Here is a 15,331-nt window from a genome sequence, read left to right on the forward strand (position 1 = left end):
GTGTTGTTCAGTTCTGTACGTTTTACTGCCACAGTCCATTTAACTCTACATACTCGATCTTTTGGAAACGTGTAAAATGATAACCCCGGATTCTTTGTCTGGTTGTTTGTACAACTAACTGCTGCACAGTTGATTGTCATTTCAAGTAATTGATTCCAAATTGCAATACTGACAACTACATTGTCATTACTGGATTGTCTCTCTGCTACGTCCAAAATGGCGGTGTTTACTTTTCGGCTTGCCGGCAATATATGCATGACGTCACGCGCATAGGGTCTATATAACTTATGGGTACATACAAAAGTGTGTCTATGATTCTTCTACATTTATATAAACAGTAACGAATCCATGACGTCAATACACAGAAATATCTTAGGATTTTTTGTACCTTTGTAGTTAAATCCACCTATATAGCTAATTTACGAAATTCTGTTGCCTTCTCATGCAATTGCAAAAGAAGGGACAAGTTGTAAAAAAAAAAAAACTTACAAGTTATGGGTTCACACGAATATCTGATTCTTCTGGGGTCGTATAAACATACTTTACAGTACATGTATTACCTCCAATAATTCGATTTACAGAAACCTCTTGTCATTATATGGTAAGTATAGCTAAATTTGATAAGTTTAGCCCCCCTGACAGAAAAAATAAACGAAGTAAGCATGGACAGGATGTTGGACACGCCCCTTGTGAGGTTGTGCAAAGGAAGTTTTATTACACTATGCCTATTCCTACCTTGTTTTCTCACGTTTTGGTTCACTCATTTCTACACTTTCAATTTTTTTCCACGTGTAATAGCTAAAATATGCCTAATTAATCTGTCACCCGCTAGGATGAAGTTAAGATTAAATTGTCATGGAGAGATTTTTATAGCACATTACATAGCTTCATATTTAATTAGCACAAATACAATTAATGTGAGATTTAAATCGAAATAATAAGAAAACTGTCCGTCATTGTTTAAAAAGACATCACTCACGGATCTTGTGTGTATATTTTCTTAACCAATACATTCATTTCAGGTCTACCAGCATTTGATTTCATGTCGCTATGTCTTTGAATGAGTAACGTCAGTAAATATCACACTTCTTACATCTTGTTTAAAATATGTTAAGGTTAATAAAATACTTTATATTAGTATATATGCATATTACATTGAGTTAAGGTTAATAAAATGCTTTATATTAGTATATATGCATATTACATTGAGTTAAAGTTAATGAAATACTTTATATTAGTATATATGCATATTACATTGAGTTAAGGTCAATAAAATACTTTATATTAGTATATATGCATATTACATTGAGTTAAGGTTAATAAAATACTTTATATTAGTATATATGCATATTACATTAAGTTAAGGTTAATAAAATACTTTATATTAGTATATATGCATATTACATTGATTTATTTTAATTTCCAAATGTTTTTTATAATTCATTTTCTGAATCCACCATACACAGTACGACTACATAGTTTAACTTTTCTACAACTTCAAATAAAACAAAAATCCTACTTATCACTCAATCTCCAGTTTTGAAATCTTGAACATAAGACAAACATTCTTCGAATTTATAATGGTAAATGCGATGTAACATTTTGCTTAATGTATTAGGCATTTAATTTATAGACAATATTTATGCCGGAATATATAAAATTTCAATACAGCTATAAATATCCAAGTAAGTTTGTTGTAAGTGAATTTTGTTAGTATTGCAATAATAAATCAAATAATCGGCTCGATAATGGTTTATTCGTGACAGGCTGCAAATCGAAAAATCCAGGGTTCGAACCCCTGATATGCTATTGAATACACTCTACACTCAGCTTGTGTGCATTACAAAAGTAATAGTTAATTTCACTATTCAGTTAAGAGTACTGGGTAGGCAGCGGTTGCTGCTGGCTAGTTGCTCTCCTTTATTGTTAAAGGGTAACTTATGTGTCACACAAGTTACCACTCACGTTCAAAATACCAAACAAATTTTAGAATAAATAATATCAATGTTGTTTAACAATAACAGCAGTTAATGGCTTAACTGCAATAATTAAGAAGACATACATAAGAAACAAACTAAATCTTCTAAATACTGTTAAATAGTAACTTTGAATACATAAATTAATAATGATAATTTGCAGCTTTCTTCTTTAATTTATCCTTATTCAAATTAAAACAAAAATCCCTCAACGTTATTTCAGTGGTTTTCATACTTTCTTGAACATTATTTGAATAATAAGTAGTACCTTTGATTTCAATTTGTAATATCGATATAATGTAATAAAGACTGAACTCGAACGATAATATTTCATCACCTATTATTAGTTTTTGAAATACTAAATCCGCATACAAAATAATCTCATTGCTTTCAATACAAGTTTTTTAATCCTTCATATTAAATTAGATTGTCAGGCGAACAGAACATCAATAATACTGATGTTAAATGTTGAACTAGAGACAGTGGGAACGAATTTAATATCCAGAATAACGCTAGTCAACCATAGATAATCCGCACACGCACCAGTTGAAATGCAAACATCACAGAAGCTCTAGTAGCAGAATAAAGACACGTAACCACGTAGAATCTATCTTTATGTCATTACATTAAAAACTAGATTGTAAAGATCTGCTTTCCAGTTCTTTGTATTTTTTAACTTCTGTCATAACAAACTAATGGTTCAGAGTACAAACAAGTGTATTGAGCTAGCGAAAATAAAGGGGGGGGGGATCTTAACATGAAACAAGAAGCAAGAAACAAGTATTGTCGTCAAGAAGCACACTGATGTTTAATAGCTTTGCCATTAGGTGGTGCTGTGAGCTATTATGTAATCACTAGATTAAGTAGTGAACTTGTGACGCGATACTAGATAAACTCGACATATGACAGCATCACTTACTACAGTTAAGTGTTATCACATGCGAAATGGTCCATACCTATATTTGTTCTGCTCCTGTTTTAATACAATATCAGCTAATCACAAAACTTTCAACAGATAATTATGTTCTATATATAACATCCGTATTCTGAATTGAATCAATAACTATCTGTTATCATTGCTTCAGTATTTGCAACACATAATGGTAATGCTGATGCGAAAGTGTTAGATGCTAAAACATCTGTCAGGAAGGTGCTCGGTGTATTGATACTGTCGTACAATATTCGATATTATTGTGATATCATGCAAGTATTAATTGTTATAATGGTATATTGAATGTATGGAGCAGGTTTTATAACGTTTTGGTGAAGGGTTTGATTGTTGAGGTACATCATGCAGGTATTTGATTTTCAAATAGTCTCGTGAAAATAATAGGTTTATAGTGATAATGTAATAATGGAACGGTTTAGCTGTTAAAATATATCATAAAGGTATAGGTGTCAAAACAATATCCCGAAACACTTGTTGTTATATTGATGTCGTGAAGGTGTTTAATGCAGCACTAGAATTATGAAAAAGTTGGGTGTTATAATCGTATTTTTAAAACATAAATATTTTGAAAAAGTGTTTGACCCCAGGGAAGGGTATCGTAAATATGGGTGTTTCAAACGGCGGTGTTTGTTAAATTAGTCTTATGAAGGGAATGGGTGTTGTACAGGTATCCTAAACACTCCAGTTGGAATTTTCTAAAAGCAGATACCATCAGCAAAAACACATAATAGGTTGGACAGTGTTTACCTGCATAAACGCTCCTTTACACTAACGTTACTAGCAAAATTAAACCTGATGTGTCCTTTACAGTATGTCAGGAATATGAAGGATTCCATCTCACATGCTCACATCTGTAAAAGGTTCGATGAAGAATCTAAGAGAGTACATTTCGGATTAGTTTTAAAACGTTTATCTTTTCAACCTACAACTTGAATTAATCAAAACCTCTCGTAAAAGAGGTTTAACTTCACGAGTACGATGAAACCGATTAAGTTAATTTAAATCGTGTATGTATGTGATCTAGATTAAAACGATCTGAGCAACATGCTGAGATCAATAAATATATCACGTGTCAGATTTGCCCGATATTGTTTTTTTAAACAATTAATAAATTTTCAGAATTACCGGTACTTCAGAGTAAAATATAATAAAATTAAATTGGATTTTCCATGCATTTACTGCCCACTTTTCTCCATTAACCCTCTTCCATGTAATTATCTTGGAAGTTTTCCTTTTAACTTTTATCCCACGTAAATATCTTGGGAGTTTTCCTTTTTAACCTTTCTCCCAAATAACTATTTTGGGAGTTTCCTCTATGACACTTCTCCAATGTTACCATCTTGGGAGTTTTTCTTATTACCTTTTTCCTATGTAACTATCCTGGAAGGAATGGTAAAACTGATGTAAGGATTAGTTTTGCAATATGTTTTGATTTAATGTATAAACGCATGTACAAGTTATAAGTTGATCGTAACATATGAGTGTTTTGTTTATATCGTGTATGTGTTCTGTTAAAATGTTTGTCAAGTAAGACATTTTACGACACACACAAATATATATGTATACAGTTTTGTTCCAGAAGACAAAGTTGTGATTCTGATCATCAAGTCAGAGCGTGTAGCAGGACAAAAGTCACTTTCAATCTAAACATTCGTTAGAACATCTACTGACTGCACTTTTAATACGTCAAACATAGTTTAGTCTTTTGACACAGAATTTTATGAACACAGATAGCAATCATTTGCGTAAGTACTTTTCAAACGTCTGACTTTATGAGGTCAGTGAGCAATCAATACAGTTCAATATTTGAATTCGAATTTCACTTAGGTTACACTCATGAAACGTAACGTAACTGAGGCGGCTTTAAATTCATAAGTTTTGATCGTTTGAAAACGATTAAGTATAATGAATTTATCATTCTACAACTACATATTATAATAAATTTATCATTCTACAACTACATATTATAACAAATTTCTCATTCTATAACTACATATTATAACAAATTTATCATTCTACAACTACATATTATAACAAATTTATCATTCTACAACTACATATTATAACAAATTTATCATTCTACAACTACATATTATAACAAATTTATCATTCTACAACTACATATTATAATAAATTTATCATTCTACAACTACATATTATAACAAATTTATCATTCTACAACTACATATTATAACAAATTTATCATTCTACAACTACATATTATAACAAATTTATCATTCTATAACTACATATTATAACAAATTTATCATTCTATAACTACATATTATAACAAATTTATCATCCTATAACTACATATAATATAAATTACCAGGGGCGAATGTAAAGTGGATATTCCCCACGTTTCCTTAAGTAATGTTTTTCCTACAGTTACGAACAAACTATTTTATTGTAGTGATTGAACACTCGCTACAAATCTATTATCTCTTCTATTCTATTCCACTATTACTCTAGAAACAACAATTGCAAATTATGATATACCATGCAATTATAATATCTATGGCCTATCTTAGTTTGTAAATAATTATATTTCTTTACGTATACCAAACATATCATAAACGTTTCTGAGTTAGTGATTTTGTATATATACATGTTCGAGAGAAAGGTGGGCCTACACGTGAACAACTTATTTTAAGATCGTTTCTCCCTCCCATTAACTTAATATCTTGGATTCGCACCTGGCTACATAGACACATTAAAATTAAGTTAATAATCTCGAGAGTTGTTGATCTAAAACATTTTGTCTAATTTCTTCTACATGAAGATCTATTTAATGTTTTCACTCGTTTCAAACTAAGCCACGTAATTATTACTAACTTTTGATTAAAACAAGCAACCTAAATTAAAAATAAAAATTAACCCACTAATTAATGTCTAATTTGATATATTGGTCTAACTAGGTTATGTAATGTTATCTAACAAACGTAGTAATATTGCATTAATTTGTCAGATGGGTACCCTAGCTGTTCGACTGTATTCTCAATAATATCACACGAGGTTCGGCCAGCTCAGAGGATTTAGGTTTGTTGGGAAGTAATATATATATATAAAGAGTGATTTTTTTTCATAATTACGTCACTGCAGTCATAATCTATAGAATAAGTTAGATATAATAAGCTCATCAGGTGTCATGAAACATTGCATAGACTTCATTATTTGTTGCCCTCCGGTTGCTCAGTGGTAAGCCTAAGGGATTATAGCGATAAAACAAACGAAAATTACCTGCGATTTCTAATTCCGAAATACTTCTATTGTCATTTCACGAGTAAAAGTCACTTAACGGATCAGTTCAACTGTGAACAACTCAGATGAAAAAATAAACCGTATTTAACAGAACTGATCCAGTTAAATTCTAAATTACATACTGTGAGATAAGTATATTGTAGCAGTGATGTTTTGAGTGTTTAATACTTTGTTTGAAATCGAATCGTTTTTTTTTGTTTTTTTGTCTATCTCTTGATCAGACATTTTACATATTGAAAATGCCGAAGCAATAATCATAATTAAAACCATTTTTATATATTGTTGACTAAAACCACTCGTACGATGGCCGGCTGTTTTCTTCCAAGTCTTTAAAAAGTAAACGAATGATAAGTAAAGGGCAGAATTTTTTAATCTATAAGTTTAAACCATATAAAAAGATACTAAAGATGCTATGTGTTTATTAATCATTTTTAAAGACTACTTATTAACGTGATATGAACCTACGTTTACTTGAGAATCACACATTTGTTTTGAAATCCAGCAGTGCATAGAGTAACCTATGTATATTAAGAAAACTTAGTGGCGAATATACATTATTGAAATCAATTGGTGTTCTTCGTTTAACTTTAGCCACCGTGGCTCTGTGGTAAGCCCACTGACTTAGGACACTAAAAATCGGGTTTTGATACTGTCGTGATATAAAAAACTATTTAGCGTAGATATTATTTATTCATTTGTTTTGTGAGTGAATATTTTATGCTTCTTTAGTTTGTTCATAACAAGAGAGTTAGAAGCAATTATTTTAAAGTAAATGTTATGACAAGATTAGTTATATAGCTCGGTAAGAGTCGTAAATTGTGTTTGTAACTCATTGTTGTCGAGATTATTGAACGTCGCGTGAAATTTATTGATGTAGACTTGTAGAGGATATCGCAAGCAGACGATTAAGTAATAAACATATAAATAGTGTGAGATGAGCGGGAAAAGTAGACAGACAGATAAAGACAAAGCAGGCGAGAAGTTTAGTAAAGCTACGAGAAGGAATTCGCCCAAAGTAAAGTTAAAAGCAAGGTTAATGGTCGTGGGAGTGGAAGGCCTAACGATTAATATAGGCCTAACAGTTGATATATTAGAGTGACACTAACGGTTTTGAAAGAGATAAGAAGAATTTATTTCGTCAAAGAGAGTTCTCAAGTAATTGAACTAGCCTCAGCGGACTTTGATAAATAGACAGATGATTCTCGGAAATACAGAGAGAGAAAAAGGAGCAGACGATTTTAGAAGTATAGGATACAACCGTGGTAACTCGACGATAAAGCAAGTGAACTATACTCGTATAGTTTGGAGATAGTAATAGAGAAAAATAGTTCGGCTTGTCAACTGAAATTCCAATGCAATTGAATAGGCCTAAGTGGACTTTTGACAACAAGATGAGAACTATATAGTGTTTATGATATGCCTATGATCTCTATAGTGTAAAGAATTTGTTGTACATACGTTTAACTAGTCCGGAATATATATATTAATTTGGAAAAAGTGGAGTGAGTGCTATTCGTTGATTTTAGAATTTATCACCAACAAATAACAGACACCTACTGTAAAAGAATCCTTAGCGCAACACACAACTGTATATATATATATATATATATTACTACTACTTAAAAAGTAAGTTTTCTTGACAGATACCAGTGGTGAGAAAAGCATAGATAGTCCAGTGTTTAGCTTTATGCCTAAGAACAATCAAACGAAACCAAACCGTTTCACTTGGAAGTGTAACCCAAATAATCCATACTGTGTTGTACTGTGTTGAAAATGTCTGTGATTATTGAATGCAAATTACTAAACTTAAATTTTAATTTCTTTAAAATATAATACAATGAAAATTATTTACTTCCAGAAAACATAAATAGCAGTATAATTAAAAATATATATTTATAAATAGTAATGAACACTCTTTGTCCATTTGTAGTTAAGCCCAAAGCTACATAATGGACTATCTGTGCCGGCTACAGGTGTAAAAACCCAATTTTGAGTGTTATAAGCCCACAGACTTACCACTGAGCAACTGGGTGACCTCTGTGCTTTGGTGTGTTCCTTTTCTCAGTTGCACATCAGGAAATTAATTTGCACTGTCAAAGCTTAAATTCTCAATATGATTCGATATAATAACGCTTTTATTACGATACAATACACTAACGCTTTTAATACGATTTTGTACAGAAGCATCTCTTAGCATGAGGACTTTTATCGTTGTACAAACGAATGCCATCATTTTCTGCGTTAGCCTAAATACGACCACGTAGATGGTTAGAAAAGAATCAAGTATATTTCCTATTCTAAGAGCATGCAATACATGACCATTGTTATCGTCAATAATTTAGGATAATGCAGCTTGTTTGCTAATGGAATCCATAAGAAAAACAAACCGATTTTATATGTAGGAAAATTCGAGTTGATGTCAAATGTTAAACATGAAGTTCTACGTGTAATTCTTTCGAACTGTTGTTGATTAAGTATAGTTTGATAAAGGTAGATAAATATAAAAGCTAATCATAAGAAAATAGTTATTATTCATTTCATGAGTTGTCTATTTTTAGGGTTATTAAATCTCAAGCAATGTTTCAATAGCATCTCACCATTCGTCGGCATGATCGTCTACTGATGCTGCTTTATTAGCTTTGAATTTTATTTTTTATTCTAAGTAGATGCATATAAAGTATTGTTTAATTAATTTGTTTGTTTCTTGTTAAGCGCAAAGTTACACAAGGGTCTATCTGTGCTCTTCCTACTGCGAGTATCAAAAACCGATTTTTAGTGTTATAAGACCTTAACGCTGAACCACAGGGACGAAAGTCGAAAATTAATTTTTGATGTGAGTTTATCCTTGTTGAAATTTCAAAAAAATGAAAGTGGGCAAAAAGTTACAATCTACCCCTATAGGGCATATCTTTACGAGAAGCATTAAGGTTCGAACACCACAGTGAGAGATAAAGAGTACCTACCTGATTAATTTGAGCTAACGCTTATAAGGCCTAAACCTATTTTGCTGAACTACGTTTAAATTTGCATGAAGTTAAAGTTATCCCACAAAAGTAAAAAGAACAAATACATTTTATGACTAGTTCTTATCTTAGCTTATATTTTCTCTCAGTGTTTTTTTCGTCGTGGTTACATGAGCAATACGAAGTGGGTGTTCACATTTTACTTCATTTTTATTTTTCAGCTGATCTGCATATCATGCAGTTTTTGTTTTGTATTTATGTGGATTTAGTTGTGTGTGCATTTAGTCATTAAAATTGTTACGACAGTGGAAGTCATATGAAGCTGGAAGCATGCGCGCTGGAGTTTCTAGAAGGATCATGACTGTTCCTAACAACTCTAGTCTTTTCTAGGCGCCCTCTATTTTAGGATATAAGCCCGACAAATAAAGCGGAGCTAATAATTGGTGATAGATGGAGACAGAGACAGATAATTGAGTCAAGTGAGCGGTAGTTACTGTAAGTAAAGTGCGTGAATCGTTGTGAATTATAGCGTGTGTTTAAGTTAAAGTGACTGTGGAAATTCTGTGTATTATGAAGTTGTATCGAGAAAAAAAAAACTAGTTTTAATTAAGAAAGGACTTGTATCGCTGAAGTTTCTCGGAAAGAATTTTTACGGGAAATTATCAAACAAGCAGATACGTCACAATATTAACTTCCGATCAGAGCAAGTTACCTACTTAGAGAGCAACTTGATATTGAATATAGTTACTTAAAATACTTTTCTTACTCTTACTTATAACGATTAGAATGTATTGTTTCACCGGTTGGATACCCTCGCTGTTAACGGTATTTTCGGTATTAATACCAATGATATCTCGCTAATTTCGGCCAGTTTAGGAGATTTAGGTTAGTCCTAAATACATATATTAAACTAACAATGTCAAACAATTTCTATAATAAAAGTATAAGAATAAAAAACTAAAATTACAAAGCAATAAAAATATACACAAAAATAAGCGATACAGTAAATGAAAGTATCAACATAAAAACAATAGAGTACACCTTACTTACGGAACATACAAACACTAGCTGTTGGCTTCAACTGTTGTCATAGATTTAATGTTCGTTGAACGACGTAACATCATTATAACCGTTTATAAACAGAATTTTACATAATTCTTCCTAAAAACGTCTTGTGACGAATGAATGCGTATTAAACAGCTCCGACAGTGCAACTTTAAAGGAGGCCGACATCTGAGTTGAATTACTACGGCGTATGTTAATATTCAGATACGGAGTAATAAGCAGGACATTACCACGAGTACAGCCAAAAATTAAAGTTTATGAAGATACAAAATAAAATATAATAAATTAAACGAATACTTGAATGGTGGAATAAATATCTATAATATTGGTTGTGTAATAAAAATATAACTGTGAAATGTAGTTCAAAGAAAACAATATTTTAAACATATTATTACGTCTCTATCGTTTGTTAATTTTCCGTAGAAATCCTTTCCGAAAAACTTCAGCGATACAAGTCCTTTCTTAAATAAAACTAGTTTATTCTTTCTCAATACAACTTTGCAATACACTTAATTTCCACAGTCACTTTAACTTAACACACGCTATAATTCACAACGATTCAGGCACTTTACTTACGGCTTGGCCCCCCAGTGGCACAGCGGTATATCTGCGGTCTTACAACGCTAGAAACCGGGTCTCAATACTCGTGGTGGGCAGAGCACAGATAGCCCATTGTGTAGCTTTGTGCATAACTTAAAAAACAAAAAAACTTACGGCTTGACTCGATTACCTGTCTCTATATCTCTCTGTCTGCAATTTTCTCTATCGTCACTTCTTGCCGGTCTTATATATACAAAATAGAGGGCGTCTGGCAAACACTCGAGCCTTCAAAAACCTTCGAGATACTCATTACGTGTTACTAGCATCACGTGACTTCCGCTGTCGTAACAGTATTATGAGGTGTTTCTAATATAACTATCTAACTGAGTTCTATCACTTAACAAAACACAAGGAGCAGGCGACAATAAAGTTAAATAAATATTTCGTAAAAGTTGAAATGTAAATTCGATAAGCCTCGAGAAAGTTCAATGAAAATGAAAGTTACAACAATCGGAAACATGCTAAAGAAGTAGTTAGCAGAAACTAATGAGACTCAAATAATAACATGTAACTAATTTGTTATTACATATTTATTTTAATATCGACGTTGCTTAGATTAAGTTTTTATCTAAAAACGTGCATAGCTTGTAGTGTTAGATATGTATTGCGAAACTCCCGCCTATTCTCCAAAGTTGTAGTAGATTCTCGAGAGTAAGAATCAACAATATATGTATGTACGTAAACGCTTTAATTTGCAATGTTGCGTAATCTGAATTTTCTAGAAAATCTTCCCACGCCTATAAGTATAACCAATCAAAGAAGAGTGTCTATTAGTTGTTCACTATAATCTGTGTGCTCTAAACTTTAAAAGCTACAACTGTGATTTTTATAACGCTTATCAATCGGAAAATTTCAAATATTTGACCAGGAATATTTACAAAGTTCGAACATTACAAATCATTTAACTCAGTGGATTCTCATCGGCCATTAATATTTTTACGAAAGCATTACCTAACTTCAACTGACTAAAAATTCAGCGTGTGTGGCAATGGACAAAGCTAGCTAGCTTCCCGGCGAATCGTATTTACATCAACTTGTAATTAACTCACTCATAGTTAACCCTCGATAAGATATCAAGGGAGTTCCAAACTAGAAAGAAGATTTTATATTGTTTGTAAGTTTGTGAAACTTTTGTTTATAAATCTTTGTTTGTAATAATTGTTACTGTAAATTGTATTGTTGTGTGTATATTAAAAAGTATTTGTGTTAAAAACGAAGACGATGTGTATCAATATTGTTGGCAGATATCGTAAATTGACTAATATATCGTCATACATTTAAATACTAAATCCAAAGTACAGTTTAATTACTAAATTTAAGTTATCAGTTAACTCAATTTCAGACCATTTAAAATTCTAATACATAACAAACATAATGCCATACTATATGTGGAACTGTTATATTGTTAGAATCAACTGTACATAATATGAGCTTAAATTAACGGGAGGTAACACCAATGGTAATCAATACATCAAAGCGATTCACTATTACCGTAAACAATTTGCAGAATAGTTAAAGTGTAAACGTGGAAGTTATTTTTAAAATGTCGTGATATTCTGTAAAATTTCTAACCCATAATAACGAATATAGTAAGAATATTGTTGAATTTTCCAGAGAACTGAATGAATCGTGTGCTTAAATTGCGATAGTCAAAACTTTATTTGAAAATATTAAAAGTGAGTTTAGGAGTTCTATCCAAAAAGTTTTTTAATGTTGGAAAAGGTTTATTGTATCTAATAAGCTGTGAATAGTAAACATTATAACATAACTCATGTGGAATATTCGTATTTCGAACTGTAAAGTTTATAACTTCAAAATTAAAAATTTCCGTTTTATATAAAACGTTGAACATCAATGTTTGATTAATAATGCTGGTATCTAAATCCAGGTAATATTCTTTGTTTTCAATAAATAAGGTCTGATGTATCAAGAAGACCTTGATAATTATTTATAATCATTTAACCATAAAGAAAACTCAAACACGCTGAAGTTGTTATTAAGTATATAATTAATAAGGAATATACTACTTTAACAAATATATATATACAGTATATACATACATATCTTAATAATGAAATGAAGTTCATAAAAACGAATTCGAATATTTTGTATCTAACATTGTTATGGATGAATTGTTGATGTTTCGTGAATTATAGGATTTGTATGAATGAACTTTTTTTTATCTATTTAAAATTGGACCTAATGTTATAATGCTTAAGTACTTCTCTTCTTTTTAATGCATTTTTGTGAATCACATGTAAACATAACATTAAATATGTTAATAAACAACTATCATAAATCAAAAATATTTTCCTTCAGCTTTCAAGTGAAATGTTTATGTTTTCAAAGTACCTATTTCGAATTATTTACAATCTATTCCTATTTGAAATCACCATTTTGCTTTTTAGCGAGGAGATTGTAACCAGCTCATGGGTAAAAAGTGGGTAAAACTTGAAAATCAGCATTCATGCGACTTTAAAGTAAGACTATTTGTCTAGGTCACACGATTACACAAATATTAGCATGTCGTCAACGTCACCATAACAACGCATCCTGACGGTTTCCTCATAGTTATGTAATATCTTCTTTTGATCCTGTTATACGTTGACACCAGACATCTTAAGTATGGCAGGATTTGTAAAGACTCGAAACGAAAACAAAGTTTAAGCTCATCAATCTTTGTTTACTAAGCCTCCATCTTCTGTCTTTACATGAAAAATAACTTATCCCTTTCGGTGCAAGTTTTCTATTCTTTCGACTCATATTTGATTACATGGTTATTAAAGGCTGGGAACAAGAAAATCAAAGAAGACTTTTAGGTTAATACAAGACATAGCATTTCTGCTAGCTTAATTTCCAGAGCAGCGTTCGTAAACTTAGGTAATCTTCTCACGCACCAGGAACTCTTCCAGGCAGATAAGGCCAAAAACAAGAATTACCAAATCTATCTCGTATTTTTTTATATACACCCGTTGGATTATAATAATCTCCCAGTTTCACAACTAGAAACATTGATGTTTAGGAATCATTTGATAACATAATCAGAAAACTTGTTTCCTGGGCAACCGCAGAATACGCTCCCTCTATCGATTCTCTGATGTAACTTATATAACTCATATTAGACTGAGGGTTGGTCATTGACTAGCATGCCTAACTGTGGATATAGAAGTGGAAATATAACATTTATTAGAGCTACACTAATCGTTTTCTTCAATTGTATAGCTTGACTATCTTTAAGTATGTATTGGTAGCATTTGAGAAAGATCATGGACAGTACCCTCATCAAGTGCTTATAGCATTGATATTTTTATTATCATGTTCGTGTCCAGCCTCCCTCTCATAAACACATTTGTTAATTTAAGACATTTTATGTCACAGGCATTTCTCTTTTAAAAGTATAGTTTTGCTGTGTGCAGTCTCCTTTACGTTTGTACAAAAGTTCATAAACTAGCAATCATCTGTTAACTAAATTTTAATATTTAAGGCAAAAATGAAAAACAAAAATGAACTTACGAATATTATTACTATACTATACATTATGTTCTTATTATAACAAAGAAAAAAAAGTCTTCAATCATCTCTAGAAACTTCATGTTTTTATTGAGGCATCACTAGAGTTTTTTCTAAAACTAATATTATTAAAAGTATGTTCGTTTGTTTGAAGTAAAGCACACAGCTACACAAAATGCTATCAGTGCTCTGCCCACCACGGGTATCGAAACCCAGTTTCTAGCGTTGTAAATCCGCAGACATACCGCTATGCCAGTGGGGGGCTTAAAAGTATGAAGAACACATTCATACATTAATATACGTCAGTGTCTTACTATAAGCAAGTAACTACGTATAAAGCTGTTTTATTTCTGAAGCAGTTTTATTGTGTGTATAAAATATAAAGACTTTAGCATAGTATTCTAGTTCAGTAAAAGATTCCCTAGTTCAACACAAAATTCTAGTTCTTATTTTCAAGTTAGAGAAAAGTAACAATGCGTTGTAAGATAGAAGCTTTTCTATAAACATTTTCAGACGTTCTTTGTCATATGATTACTTAATCCTAATTAATAATCACCTATTAATTTTGTTATTACAAAATAATTATCCACTACTCCTGGTTCTCACTCAGAGAACATACTCGCCTTTCTAATAAGAAGACTCAGGATTGAAGTCCGGCTCATGTCACTGAAGCAGATTAACAGCCGACACGTGGGGTATAAGCTAGATAGTAATTAGTACCTAATAAAGATAAAAAATAACTTATTGATAATGACACTTATGTGACCGCATAAGTTACTAACTAGGAGACAGATCGATATCCGGTCGCCACAAACGTATCACATTTATCTAATATCATATACAAAGTAATACATGCTTTTTTACATTATTGTAAAATTTTAACTAGCTAATGATTTTAAAACGTTTTCGTTTAATTTAATAGAAGGTGCATGTCATAATTTATTTCTATAGTATAGTTTTTGTTTAAATTTACTTCAAAGTGATTATAATTCTAGAAAGCTCAAGTA

Source organism: Limulus polyphemus, unplaced genomic scaffold, assembly GCF_000517525.1.
Source record: "Limulus polyphemus unplaced genomic scaffold, Limulus_polyphemus-2.1.2 Scaffold205, whole genome shotgun sequence".
Taxonomy (NCBI): Eukaryota; Metazoa; Arthropoda; class Merostomata; order Xiphosura; family Limulidae; genus Limulus; species Limulus polyphemus.